Below are 15,879 nucleotides of genomic sequence, written 5' to 3' on the forward strand. Positions count from 1 at the left end.
AGAAGAAGAAACAACAGTTGCTGACACAGCAACATATGGTTCAGTCACAACTGCTGAAACTGATTCTTCCACATCAGAGGAGACAAACGTGTCAACCTCAACTGCGTCGTAATGCTATCACATTGGGTAAGGTAAATTAGCACCACGACTTACGCCATCGCTTTATGCGTCACTCTAAATACGCAAAACGTGGGGGACACGGAGAACATGTGAAAAATGAAGAACATGGCTCTTTTGACAGATAACGCATTTCGCAAGCGGTGTAACAAGAATGGTTCAACCAAATTTTAACTAACCGTACTAATAATCTTTTACTATTACGTGGATGAATTAGAAAGACGTAAAACACTAATAATAGGTTGGTTGATGCAGATATTGCACTGCAGAAGTGAATGCATAGCGTGATGCTACGATAACAATTTAAAGAACCCAGTCAAACTCATTCATGTCACTACGTTACTAATCATGCACTAAACAATAATGATAGCAGTACATACACAACAATGGAAATAATAAATCTATCAGTCTACTGCAATTGCTGAAATCGATGTTTGTGAAGCAACATTACGTTATGGTGCCAGACTTTAAATAACAACCAAGGTAAATTTAGGAAAATGAGGTGTAACCAAGCCTATTCAAAATTGTAGCTCTCTGCAACATATTCAGGTTTCAAAGTCCTTAACTTGAACGAAAACCTGTCATCCGGGTGAAGTACTTTACAAAAGATCGTCGAACTTACGTAGACTGTTGCAATGTTGATGTGGACTTTGCGTGTTTGATTGGCATTTCCATGACCTAATTATATCTCGTAATCCAGGACAGTAAATTCCTTCTTCCCGCATTAATATATCTCCTCCGCAATCACGACAAGCCCGGTTTTTCATCCAGATAAAAAATTTCCATACCACTGAACTTCAAGCAACACGTATCATCACAGTGCCAGCCGCCCACAGAATACTACTCCACACCGGAACGGTGAAGATGTTTATGTCTAGGTAGTGCAGTTCTCTTACAGCTATAATGAAATGTTTTACATGTTTTAGTATTTTATTATGCATTCTGCTGTTCTGAAAAGTTTAACTTTTGAGGGAGCTGATGACAGAAATATTGCATTTTTCCATAAATGCGAACCAAGGACACTTATCTCCAGAAGATGTGCGTCAGATGGATATGTAGTGAACATGATGATTTATGAGACTCTACTAACTGTAATCATCATCATCAAACATAACATCTAACGCCTGTTACACTATAAAAAGTCTGTTAAGTCGTTCTTACTATTAAAATGCCTTATAACTTACCAGCTGATAAATGCTCCTGTCAGATAAAAAAAAAGCCCCTATACTCTTCTTTAATAGAAGAGTGTTGTCAATCGGCAAAGATTCACAGCAATATTTTCTTGTCTGCTGTGAAATGAGGAGAAACTGAACGAAATACGTTCACTTTTAGAAATGTAGAGAAACGCAAACAATACGCACACTTTCAGCGCCAGCAAGATGTTTAACACGAAGTTTTGTATTTATATAGGTTCTGTAGGTATCATGACGTTGCTCTAAGTGGCAAATTATGTCCAACAGTGACTTGTTAACGACCTGAATTGCAAAGCTAATTAAGAATGAATTTATATCTTTACTAGGTGAAAAATACGTTATATACAAAAAGCCTTTACCAACATTGCTATTTCTAGCATACCTGATGTCTAAATAACAATGCATCACAAGTCTGAGTAAACAATATAATTGTGTGGTCGTTGAAAATTTGTGCAACTGGGTATGCTTCAGGGAAAAGCTGCAACCAGTTTTGAATTTGTGTATAATTATTCTAACCGGCCGCGGTAGTCAAGCGGTTCTAGGCGCTCAGTCAGGAAACGCGCGACTGCTACGATCGCAGGTTCGAATCCTGCCTCGGGCATGGATGTGTGTGATGTCCTTAGGTTAGTTAGGTTGAAGTAGTTGTATGACCACAGATGTTGAGTCCCATAGTGCTCAGAGCCATTTGAACCATGTTTGTATAATTATTCTAATTTCGGAAATTGTATTAGAAAGTTTACATAATACACAGTATCGAGACGACATGGTTTATGTACAAAGGTGATAATGGCAGTTTCACCAAATGGAGAGTCACGAACAACGCACTGAACGATCTCGATAAAAATATGTAGTTCACAAAAATTGATGAATTGTATTAAGTTTAAGTAACCTGATTAAGTGACTTGTCATGAATACTACGGAATATTGAAAAATACTGATCTTCATTACGTGAAATATCTAATGACGGGGATGATAAAAGAAAATGTATAAGCAGTGATTCAGAATCGCAACTTTATTCAAAGGATAACGTCAGCAAAGAAGAAGGTTCGACTTTAATACTGGAATAAATTACAATAGAACACCTACATGCTCGATCGTTCGACCGGCAGATAAATCACGAAACACTTCAGAAAAAACGCTTGAAAAAAAACAAAATTCCTAAGGTTATTGGTGTCAGAAACATAAATCTTAAATAAGAAATGCCGTAATATTTAAATAGTTCTAGTATCATGGTTGCGTATTTATTACATACAACAAGAAGTCAATGGCACGAGTAGGTACTGGTCTCACTTTAGTCACTGAGCAAGGTGGCGCAGTGGTTGGCACAATGGACTTGCACTCGCGACGACGTCGGTTCAAAACCGCTCTCGGCCATCTTCCTTCCGATGTTCCGTGATTTCTCTAAATCGCCTCAGGCCAATGCAGGGTAGGTTCCTACGAAAGGGTACGGCCGACATCTTTCCCCATCCTTCCCTACTCTGATGGGGCCGATGACCTAGCTGTTTGGTTCCCTCCCCCAAATCACTTCAGTCTGCTAGGCTCAAGACGTAGGAACAAGATGAGTGTTCTAAAGAGCGTCCGATACATTTATGAGCTGTTATATAAAAAAAGTGGACAATTACGTCGATAAACATGCAGCCTACGAAACCTCTCCTGAATGCAGCCAGTTATTACAGAGTAATAAGAAAGCGAATAAGTATGTCAATTTTTTTTTGTATGGAAATATTACACTGTTAACAGTACTTTTGACATTCTGTAGCCTTCTGTTTATATCACTTTATATGTTCAGCCAAAAACTTCTCTTACATACAATAGATATAGTATTGTGTTGTCTATGATTACATAACAAGTAGGATGGAATACGGGCCACGGAAGTTCAAGTTGTTTGTTCGTCGGATTACAATCTAGTGAATATACATGAGTGCAGTCCATATTTGAGTCTGAGAAAAAAGTGTATATATAAATTTTTTATTACATCTAGCTGTGGTTGAGGCACATCTTTCAATGTAGCGTTCTTACAAATAAGTGCAGTTTTACGCAAGATGTGCTGCCAGAGGTAGGGCTATTTTTAACCTTGGATTAATATTTTCTCTCTTACACCGTCTTTGGATCATGTTTAGCTGAAAACCAAAGAAAAACTGCGAACAGGGCCTTCAGACTTTCATGTCAATGGTTATTAAAGAAGAGTTTCGTTCTTTGGTGTACTTGCTTAAGTTTCACATTTGATCATCCACACATACGTTTTATTGCTACTACAGTAGAAAGTTTATTTTCTAGCGCAATACATATACAGACATCAATGTCATTACATTGTAAGCAGAATAATATACGTATTAGCTTTATGATTTGTTTGTAAATGCGAATTCGTTATAGTCATAAAAATTATACAGACACTGAAGAGCCAAAATATGTCTTCCTGCTTAACAGCCTGTTTGTCAATCTTTGGAACGAAAAACATCACTGATTCTGGGTATCAGAGGTCCGAGAGTTTTTTGCTAGGTTTGTGTAGGTACATCTACATCTACATGTACATCTACGTGATTACTCTGCAATTTACATTTAAGTGCTTGGCAGAGGGTTCATCGAACCACAATCATACTATCTCCCTGCCATTCCACTCCCGAACAGCTTATTTTGTTTTGATGATCATTTCTACCTATGTAGGTTGGGCTCAACAAAATATTTTCGCATTCGGAAGAGAAAGTTGGTGACTGAAATTTCGTAAATAGATCTCGCCGCGACGAAAAACGTCATTGCTTTAATGACTTCCATCCCAAGTCGCGTATCATATCTGCCACACTCTCTCCCCTATTACGTGATAATACAAAACTAGCTGCCCTTTTTTGCACCCTTTCGATGTCCTCCGTCAATCCCAACTGGTAAGGATCCCACACCGCGCAGCAATATCAGAGGACGAACGAGTGTAGTGTAAGCTGTCTCTTTAGTGGACTTGTTGCATCTTCTAAGTGTCCTGCCAATGAAACGCAACCTTTGGCTCTCCTTCCCCACAATATTACCTATGTGGTCTTTCCAACCGAAGTTGCTCGTAATTTTTACACCCAGGTATTTAGTTGAATTGACAGTCTTGAGAATTGTACTATTTATCGAGTAATCTAATTCCAGCGGATTTCTTTTGGAACTCATGTGGATCACCTCCCACGTTTCGTTATTTAGCATCAACTGCCACCTGCCACACCATACAGCAATCTTTTCTAAATCGCTTTGCAACTGATACTGGTCTTCGGATGACCTTACTAGACGGTAAATTACAGCATCATCTGCGAACAACCTAAGAGAACTGCTCAGATTGTCACCCAGGTCGTTTATATAGATCAGGAACAGCAGAGGTCTCAGGACGCTTTCCTGAGGAACACCTGATATCACTTCAGTTTTACTCGATGATTTGCCGTCTATTACTACGAACTGCGACCTCCCTGACAGGAAATCACGAATCCAGTCGCACAACTGAGACGATACCCCATAGGCCCGCAGCTTGATTAGAAGTCGCTTGTGAGGAACGGTGTCAAAAGCTTTCCGGAAATCTAGAAATACGGAATCAACTAGAGATCCCCTGTCGATAGCGGCCATTACTTCGTGCGAATAAAGAGCTAGCTGCGTTGCACAAGAACGATGATCTCTGAAACCATGCTGATTACGTATCAATAGATCGTTCCCTTGGAGGTGATTCATAATGTTTGAATACAGTATATGCTCCAAAACCCCACTGCAAACCGATGTCAATGATATAGTTCTGTAGTTCGATGGATTACTCCTACTACCCTTCTTAAACACTGGTGCGACCTGCGCAATTTTCAAATTTGCAGGTACAGATCTATCGGTGAGCGAACGGTTGTATATGATTGCTAAGTAGGGAACTATTGTATCAGCGTAATCTGAAATGAACCTAATCGGTATACAATCAGGACCTTAAGACTTGCCCATACCAAGCGATTTGAGTTGCTTCGCAACCCCTAAGGTATCTACTTCTAAAAAACTCATGCTAGCAGCTGTTCGTGTTTCAAATTCTGGAATATTCCATTCGTCTTCCCTGGTGAAGGAATTTCGGAAAACTGCGTTCAATAACTCCGCTTTAGCGGCACAGACGTCGGTAACAGTACCATCGGCACTGCGCAGCGAAGGTATTGACTGCGTCTTGCCGCTTGTGTACTTTACATGCGACCAGGAATTTCTTCGGATTTCCTACCAAATTTCGAGACAATGTTTCGTTGTGGAACCTATTAAAGGCATCTCGCATTGAAGTCCGTGCTTCGCGCTTCTGTAAATTTTTGCCTACCTTCGGGATTTCGAGTTCTTCTGAACTTCGCATGCTGTTTCCGTTGCCTCTGCAACAGCGTTCGTACCTGTTTTGTGCACCATGGGGGATCAGTTCCATCTCTTACCAATTTATGAGGTATGAATCTCTCAATTGCTGTTGCTACTATGTCTTTGAATTTGAGCCACATCTCGTCTACATTTCCATAGTCAGTTCGGAAGGAATGGAGATTGTCTCTTAGAAAGGCTTCTAGTGACACTTTATCCGCTTTTTTAAATAAAATTATTTTGCGTTTCTTTCTGGTGGATTTGGAAGAAATAGGTGATCACTAATCCCTGTATCAGTCATGATGCTCTCTATTAGCTCTGGATTGTTTGTGGCTAAGAGGTCAAGTGTGTTTTCGCAACCATTTACAATTCGCGTGGGTTCGTGGACTAACTGGTCGAAATAAATATCGGAGAAAGCATTTAGGACAATCTCGGAAGATGTTTTCTGCCTACCGCCGGTTTTGAACAAGTATTCTTGCCAACATATCGAAGGAAGTTTGAAGTCCCCACCAACTATAACCGTATGAGTAGGGTATCTGTTTGTTACGAGACTCAAATTTTCTCTGAACTGTTCAGCAACTATATCATCGGAGTCTGGGGGACGGTAGAAGGAGCCTATTATTAACTTAGTTCGACTGTAAAGAATAACCTCCACCCATACCAATTCGCACAGAGTTCCTACTTCGACTTCACTACAAGACAAACCACTACTGACAGACACAAACACTCCACCACCAATTGTGCCTAATCTATCTATCCTAAACACCGTCTGAGACTTCGTAAAAATTTCCGCAGAACTTATTTCAGGCTTTAGCCAGCTTTCTGTACCTATAACGATTTCAGCTTCTGTGCTTTCTATTAGCGCTTGAAGCTCAGGGACTTTCCCACCACAACTACAACAATTTACAACTACAATTCCGACTGTTGTTTGATCCAAGCACGTCCTGTATTTGCCATTCACCCTTTGAGATTGCAGCCCACCCCGTACTTTCCCGAGGCCTTCTAACCTAAAAAACCGTCCAGTCCACGCCACACAGCCTCCGCCACCCTTGTAGCCACCAGCTACGTGTAGTGAACTCCTGACCTATTCAGCAGAACCCGAAACCCTACCACGCTATGGAGCAAGTCAAGGAATCTGCAACCGTCTGAGCCTCTGATTCAGACCCTCCACCCAGCTCTGCACCAAAGGTCCGCAGTCTGTTCTGTCAACGATGCTGCAGATCGTGCACTCAGCCTTCATCACGTAAGCAAGACCGGCAGCTTTCACCAAATCAGATAGCCGCTGTAATCCCGAGAGAATTTCCTCAGATCCAAAGCGACATACGTCATTAGACACGACGTGTGCCACCACCTGCAGCTGGCTGCACCCTGTGCTCTTCATGGCATCCGGAAGCACCCTTTCCACATCAGGAATGACTCCACCCGGAATGCACACAGGATTACTTCCCCTCCTTAGCAGCCATATCCCGAAGGGGCCCCATTACGCGCCAGACATTGGAGCTCCCAACTACCAATAAGCCCACCCTCTGTGATTGCTCAGCCCCACTGAGGGCAGCAACCGGGGCAACCACAGCGGCAGACCGACCTGGGGACAGATAGGACGAGGTTGACATGCCCGTGATACCCAAGTCCGGCTTCCCACAGTGGTGCCTGTTGGCAACAGCCTCAAGCTGCAGGACCTAAGTCAGCGCCACCTGCAGCCGTGAGCCAAGCGATGCCAGCTCAGCCCTCATCCGAACACTGCAATCACAGTCCCTGTCCATTCTAATCGCTGTTGAACACAGTTACTGAAACACGAGTCCGTGCCTAGATAACGCAAGGGAAACACACAAAGAATGTATGAACTAACGTATATATATATATATATATATATATATATATATATATATATATATATATATATATATATATAAGGGTGGTCCTTAAAACTACAAAGAACGAAGCTCGCCTAGCTTGAAGTGGGAAACGAGATGGAGCTATGGTTGGCCCGCTAGGTGGCGCTGCCATAGGTCAAACGATATCAACTGTGTTTTTTTGAATAGGAACCCCCATTTTTATTATACATATATAAAAGCAGTACTTACGTTCAAAGAACCAAGGTGAATTTATTAGTTCACATGCAACACCATGATAAACACAATTTACTCACCTTTGGGCCATGCCGTGTGGCTCCCACAGGTGACAGCAACACCACAGGTCTGAGTCTGGCAAGCGAGATGTTAAAATTTGTAAATAGAGTCCTAGCATGAATGTGTTAATCCCAGAATGAATGCACTGAATAAAATCTTCTGCCAAGTCGCCAGGTACCTTCAATAGTGAATGCTGTATTCGCCTGATAAACATAGGCATGGAGAGTGTGCAGGTTGTGTGTGTCTGCTTCAGACCTTCCTCAAAAGGTATCGGAGTCCAAGTGGTTTTGCCATGAGATTGGGCGCCGAGTGTCATTATGGTGCAGCTTCTAGCGACTCTCTTACATAAGCTGGCCTTGCAGTGTAGTTTGGATTTAAAACGGTTTTATTTACAAGACCTGCAATATCTTCTTCTCCCAAATCGCCAATTATCCTATCTCATATACTTTGTTCACAATGTTGTTTACCGTAATGTCGGATGATTTTTACAGTACAATACAGTAAATACCTTCCTACTTGACGATTTGTACTTCAGATTTGTTATGAGGAAGTTTCTGACTTTATGAAAATATGAGAAAGGAGTAGGGTTTCAGAGGACAGAAGAGAGATAGAGTGTGAATTAGGGCGTCGTCAGAGACTGGATAATCCGTTGCTAATAGCTACTATTAATTGTATACCGTCATTCCGATTATTTCCGATAATAGCAGCAGTCAGGGTTACATGGTTCCCCAAACTGACCTAGTACCAAACTGGGGCTTAGGTTTGATAGAAAACCCTATGTATTTAGTTTGAGGAGAAGGTCCCATGAATGAAATTGCGATCTGTCAACTGAAATAGCACTTTAAGCGAATTAACAAGGCAAGATGTGCTGCTGTTTACGAAATAGTGATTTCAGATGGCGTTCTAGTTGCATTTTTCTATCTGAACTCTCTGATTGGCATTATTTTGGTTCTCCTACCTTTTACGACCCTGTAACTAATGCCCTTGGTGTGTATATTCATCGTAAACAAAATTTTCTCTTTTCTAACGAATTCTTTTTCATGCAAATTTGTATTTTGTTGCTGGATAATATCTTTCATCAAACGGTCGTATTCTTTCTGTGGCACTTCGCTGCTTCTTTAGTTGTACTGTTTCTGTGGCACTTCGCTGCTTCTTTAGTTGTACTGGGTGAAATATAGGTATCTATGTGTGTCATTACAATTTTTTAATACCTTAGTAATGATTGACCAGTGTTATTGTTAATCACAGTCACAACTTCTATTTTGTTAACTCCGTATTGCACAAAGCAAGGATCAGTCGTTTATGACTGAACTAGTGTGGAAACGAGGATACTTTGTTGTAGGCAGTTAGGAAAAATGTGAAAGGTAGAGCTTCTTTATTGAGACTGAAGTTCTGGGATGAATTGACAAAATAAATCAAATCATCATGAGGAAAAGAAGTACTTTATTTCCAATAGAATTGTGGAAATTAATATTCGTGCGAGTTATTTCTGCGTATGGTGCTGTTATTACTCGTATTATTGAAAGAGCGACAGATATCGTAGCAAATAGTCTGCATTTATTAGTGAAGATGTTATCATTACTACGGTGGTGAACAGCAACAGGCCTGGAATTGTCAGTAGCCGTTGTACGTCAGTGAGGTTGTTGGTTGGTAAGAGCTCATCCACCTTCTTGCGTCGTGGTTTAGCCCCTAGATGGACGAAGCGGTGGACGCTAGAGAGGAGGACAAGAAAAAGAACTTGGTTATTACTTTGTTTCTATCATATCTCGAGCCATCATCACGTTCCACAATTAACTTTTTATATCAACGAATGTAGCATACGAATTGCAGAGAATACACAAGGACCTGTATGTTACGTTTGCAGGAAGTGTCTCCTTAGCTATTTTGTTGCTGTGCACGTCTATATCAGAGAGATAGGAACAGCAACAGACCGTCTGTACACTCATCGTGCACAAATGTCAATCAGTATTTTGTAAATGGGGTTGTTTGCTTCGTTCTCATCCATCGTTGTTGGCAAAGTGTATGAATACTGCATAGCTTTCAATTGCTAAAGGCGGCATATATCAGTAAACGTTTTTGACCAAGGCATAGTCTTTTAATATCTCATCTTAGTTTGACACAACAGAAAGTCTATGTGTCGAGGAGGCATCACAGAAAAACTATTACGGTTCAAGTAAGTGTTGTATAATCGTCGTGGGTGAAGAGTTAACAATTAACTATTTCAAACTGACAATAGGCAAGGATTCATGATTTACATTGTGGAAACGTCAAGAATTATGCCGCGATTGACATGGTACCGTTCCAGTGGTGCCGGATTTTAATTTATTATGATGTTCAAAAGCCTATTGTATGATTTCTTTTCCTGTTTACCGTCTCTGAAGCTTATCTTATTGAGGAGTTGAATGACTGCGAGGTTGTTTTAATACCAAGCAGTGGATTTTAATAAATATAGCGAAACCTAACACACACAGACGCACACACACACACACACACACACACACACACACATATATATATATATATATATATATATATATATATATATATATATATATATAAAAACCGACTCAGTACTACCACTACTACCACTCTCCTTGGTTGAGTTCTGTAGTGGCAGCGGAGTGTGGTTGAGAACACTATGTGCCTTATATTTTATAATAGCTTTACATTCTATTAATTCTATGTTTAAGATGCGTGGCCGGCGTTCTATTTGAAGTGGTCTGTTTCACCGTGTCTGCCTCAGAGCTGTTACGTTTAATGCTTCGAGGAAAGTAAAACTGAGTTCAGAATTAAAAATAAGTATGAATGTTACTATGTCGGAAGTTTAAACGAAGTATCAACCGGCATTGCTGCCGACGTCGGGCGAGGAATGTATGACTACAGCCGTGTCTGTTACTGAAATGACGTTTGTAGACAAGTTCACATTACTTTCATTCTTCGAAGAACTGGAACCGTCCTCCCTACATCTAAATTCCTCCGGCACCAACGGGGAAGGTGTACCTTACACCCATCTCTCGTAAGTACTATAATCTAGTCATGTACTTCATATTTAAAAATTTTGAAAAAAATGTATACTGGTTCCCAAGAATGCTTCTGCCATATTCTACAGTACTTTTAAACTTTTATCATTTAAAGTTAATTCAGAAATTTAAGTTGTAGTGATAAATGTAGTTGTAGTAGTATACTAGTAGTCCATACGACTTGCTACAACGACAGTCATATTAAATATTTTCAACTTCTGAACGCTAGTTACACGTCATCTATTTAAAATGTAGGCTGTTAGTAAAAGTCCACAACAGCTAAGATTATCTGTACTTTTTTTTAACTTTTAGCTTTCGTGGTGCTGTTGATGAACAAGATAGAATCGAGTTTAATAAGCTGTAGGTAGAGACAACATTGGGTAAGGGCGGTAATGAGAATAGAATTAGTGCAGAAATGTTTCGGGTGAGTGAGTACCAACCATGTTAAGTGAGTTTGCCAGTTGGTACGTAAGGGAAAATGTGCAATGTCTTAGTGACTAGCTGCACGGAACGGAAACTGTTTTAATTATTATGTCTGATATGTGCAGTAGGATAGCAGGATTTACTGCTACTGTTCCCTTCATTTGCGTTATATGCGGAAAAAAGCTGTGTATGCTTGGACTCACGCTGTTGAATTTCCCTAGTCAGCGAGAATTGTTACCGGAATAACGATTCAACTTGAAAAATTCCATCATTGGTTTCAGATGTGGGTACATGTAAGATGGAAAATTCGGACGAGATGTTATTACTAAGCGACTCCGATTAAATACCACTATTTAACTTCAAATTCCGCGTGAGAGGGGGAAGTCATTTAGCAGTATCGCAAACTTTGGGCTGTTATTTGATAAAACATTCGAGCCAGAGGGTAGCTTTACAAAGCACAAACATGTAAATTTTGTGAGCTTACGATACCATTGGTAATTCCGTTCTGAAAAGATGTGGAAGGGTTTGGCCAGCAGCTGATTAAAGAGACCTGAATTACAAAGTAATCCTCCAGTCTATTTCACTACGAGACTTCCATTCATGTTTTCGTGCTACGATAAGTCAGAGATATTTATTACACTGGACCTAAACCAGGCTTATATCAGATACCGTTTGCAGAAACGTCTAAGACAATCACAGCCTTCACAATGCACTAAAACTTATATGAATTTAACTGAGTTTTGTTCAAGCCTTCAACAGGAGCTGCGGTGTTGTTACGTCTCCTGGGCAACATTTTTTGACACAGCTAGGTGTTGTGCCTGCATTTACCATAATGAAATGAAGTCAGAGTTACACAGATACGGTTCCAGGATTCCTTTATAAATAGCCTTTCAAACGCGATTACATTCACTTTATTGTGAATACGAGGAACTCATTGTAACTGGACTGATAAACGATCTTATGGATACACTTTATACATAACATATTATAACATAATTTTTTTTTCGAGTCATTCCTGTCGCCATTTGCATATTTTTCAGCATCGATCAAGATCGATTCAAGAGAGTTTCACGTGCGCATTTCAAACATCGCTGTAATCATTTTCGTGACTACTAGATTTTTAAAAAAGAAGACACTATAGCCAATTTATGAAGCACATGCAGTGATAGACCACTTCTGCGAGAAATGTTTCTCAGGTTTCACTTCAGCATATGCACATACTGAGTCGTTTATACAAAATAAGTCTTGAGAATTATTTCACAGTAAAGGTTCAGCCTCTTATTCATTTACACAGCATCACTTCTAGGCATATCTTTCCCTGTTGCACTCGCAAATTGAGCGAGGGCAAAACTACTGTCTACAAGCCTCCACACGAGACCCAGCTTCTGTTGTCTCATCTTCGTGGTCCTTGCTCGAAACGTACGATGCCGGCAATAGAATAGTTCTGCTGTCAGCCTTAAAACCGAGTTCTCTAAATTTCTGGGATGGTGCCTCGAGGGAAGTGCGCCGTCTGCCCTCCGAGGTTCTCATTTGAGTCCACAAAGTATATTTCCCTGCTGATCGAACCGTCCGGTAACAAATCTAACAGCACGAATCTGAATTATTGCGATGTTTTCCTTTAACCCGACCTGGTGAGTATCCCAAGCACATGAGCAGTACACAAGAAAGGGTCCAGCGTTCTATATGCCGCCTCCGTTATAAATGAGCTACATTAACCCAAAATCCTTCCAATAAACCGAAGTCGATCATTCGCTTTTCCTGCTAAAAACCTGACCTGATCGTTCCATTTCATATTGCTTTGTAAATTTTCGCCTAGATGTTGAATCGATGACTAACTCTGTATTCTAAAGTTACAGGAATTGTTTTTTTTCCTACTCGATCACATTATCTTATATCTTTCTAAATTTAAAGCACGTTGCAACTCATCACACCAACTAGAAATTCTGTTTACGTCATCTTGCGTCGTCCTACAGCCAGTCAACGTCGACACCTTGCCGTACATCACAGAATCATCACCAGAAAGATGTAAATCTCTGTAGCCTGTCCGATCACTTACGTATATAGAGAATAAAAGCTGTGAAATCATGCTCCCCAGAGATGTTCCTGACAATGCACTTGTCTCTGGTAAACACTTGCCGACAAGGAAAACGTACTGGGTTGTATTACTCAAATAGTATTGGCTCAAATGGCTCTGAGCCTATGGGACTAAACATCTGATGTCATCAGTCCCCTAGAACTTAGAACCAGTTAAACCTAACTAACCTAAGGACATTACACACATCCATGCCCGAGGGAGGATTCGAACCTGCGACCGTGGCGGTCACGCGGTTCCAGACTGTAGCGCCTAGAACCGCTCGGCCACCTATGGCCGGCCACGCAGCTTATGGGAACATTAATCATATCGACCGTGGATCTCTGGAGCGTAGTGCTCATAAACGCTGTAACATCAAATAATCATGAACCAACAACTGAGCAGAGATCCAGAAACTTATTAATAAGTTCATGGCTCATATACGCATAATACAAAACTTTCAGTTATGTCAAATATTCATCCACAGGTATGATGCTAGCTGGTGCTACGAAGGATACAGAAAATTGCTCAACCGGGGAAAGCAATAAGTCTGCAATGCAAAAATATGGCATACCTTAGGTGGCACTGTACGAGAGCTTAGGTTACGTGGAAGAATCTCCGTAGCTTGGGTGAAGGACAGAAAAAGCCAGCTGACAAGGTGAACAAGTTTTTTCAGCTTTAATCAGCCCAAATGCTAATAAAAACTACTTTCTGATAGAAAATTAATGCTAAATGACCCAGATCCTTACTACTTAAACCACGTTACAGCACGTGAAATTAGAAAAGCTGTAATGAGAATCCCTTCTGAAGCAATAGGTATCGACACTATTAGGCGTACCATATTCCAAAATATACCACACGGCATCGTGCGAGCCTCGGCTAACCTTCACTGGCGGAAAAAGTCGCAACACCAAGAAATAGTTGTGAGACATCAGAGCTACTCTAAATACACGCTGTAGCAGCCGTGAGCACTAGTTACTTTTGATAGTGGACACGGTGTGCTGCTGTTAGTCAAGGACGCGTTTATGGTGACTAGGTTTGAACCAGGTCGTGTAATATAGTACTAGAAGCTGGATGCTCCGTCTCCGATACTGTAGAAAGACTTGGCAGGAACGTAGCCACTCTGCGCTACTGCTGAAATCGGTCGTCACGAGATTAAACAGTCGCAAGAAGATCGGTCTCCGGATGGCTACGTGGCACGACGAAGACCATACGTTCGGCGTGTAGTTCTGGGGCATATTTCAGCGGCGGTTGACATCATAGCGCCATAGAAAGCTGTTATAAATCTGTTACTTCAAGGACAGCTCTGAGCCAGACGCCTTGTAGCGTGCATTCCGCTGTGCCCAAATCATTGGACAGCGCGGTGGCAGTCTGTCGTGTTTTCTGGTGAAAGCAGGTTCTGTCTCTTTGCCAGTGACGGCTGTGTGTTGGTTACTGGGACATCATTTGAGGGCCTGCGGCCAACCTGTCTACTTTCTAGACGCAGTGGACCTATACGTAGAGTTATGGTCTGCGATGCGATTTCATATATCAGATGGAGTACTCTTATGGCTATCCAACGCACTCTGACAGCAAATCTGTACGTCAACCTGTAGATTGAACCTATTGTGTTGCCATTCATGAACAGCGTTCCAGGGTGTATTTCCCACATACAGTTGTTTTCACTCAACATGCTCTACAAAGTGTCGACATGTTGCCCCAGCCTGCTCTATCATCACATCTGTCTCCAATCGAACCCATATGGAGCATCATCACACAACAGCTCCACCGTCCTCCACATTAATTATTCTTGGTATTGTGACATTTTTTCCGTCAGGGTAATTAAATTTACCTTCGAGTTTGGGACACAACGCCTTCAATGAGTAACAAGTAAAGTTCAGACTACTCCTAAAAAAAAACACATGCACTTAGTGATAAACTAATTACCAGATAATACCAAGACGCTGGATTATACACTTCGCTAACGTTGTTTTCCAGGGGTATCGGCTTGCTATCTGCTCTGGTCGCTGAGGCGGGAAGTGGCGCTCGTAGACTTTGACGGGGCAGGTCCCTCCCATCGCGTCCTGTGCAGGAAAGTTGAGTTAGTTACTGCTGAGTATTTTCCTAGAAGTAAAAGTGTTTACAATCGCTTTATTCAGCTACCCGATGACGTGGTAATCCACTTACGGATGCTGAAAGCAGGAGCTACAATCAGCTACATTCTACCAGCTCTACTTTCTTTTCTGCATGCAAATTGCCCGGAGTATAAGTTATCATTAGTTTGTCTGTCTGGTGTTTTTTACTATCAATTGTGCATTGAGATCTCTGGATTTGCGGAATTAGCCTGGTAGCTTGTACTGATAGCCTATATCAGGGATTGCATGATTAGTTGAGAGAGTGTACTGACGGGGAATCAATTACGCACATCACTCTGTGGTTCTGTTTAAACGGTTAAGGAACCGGGACTGAGCAAGGATGTTCTATTTTTTGGAAATTTGTGGTAAGTTCCTATATGACCAAACTGCTGACGTTATCGGTTCCTAGGCTTACACACTACTGAATATAATTTAAAATAAGTTACGGTAAGGACTACACATACACCCATTCCCAAGGGAGGACGCGAACCT

The 15,879-nt window shown here is 41.1% G+C and overlaps 1 long non-coding RNA gene across 1 annotated transcript in view; it reads right to left on the reverse strand.

The window, feature by feature from the left end:
• Window positions 1-9,292: 9,292 nt before the first annotated feature.
• LOC126419800 (uncharacterized) overlaps window positions 9,293-15,879 on the reverse strand; it is a 62,566-nt gene continuing 55,979 nt past the window's right edge. Inside the window, exon 3 of the long non-coding RNA XR_007576001.1 lies at window positions 9,293-9,471. This is a non-coding gene — a long non-coding RNA (uncharacterized LOC126419800). The remainder of the gene's footprint in view (window positions 9,472-15,879) is intronic.

Source organism: Schistocerca serialis, chromosome 9, assembly GCF_023864345.2.
Source record: "Schistocerca serialis cubense isolate TAMUIC-IGC-003099 chromosome 9, iqSchSeri2.2, whole genome shotgun sequence".
Lineage (NCBI taxonomy): Eukaryota > Metazoa > Arthropoda > Insecta > Orthoptera > Acrididae > Schistocerca > Schistocerca serialis.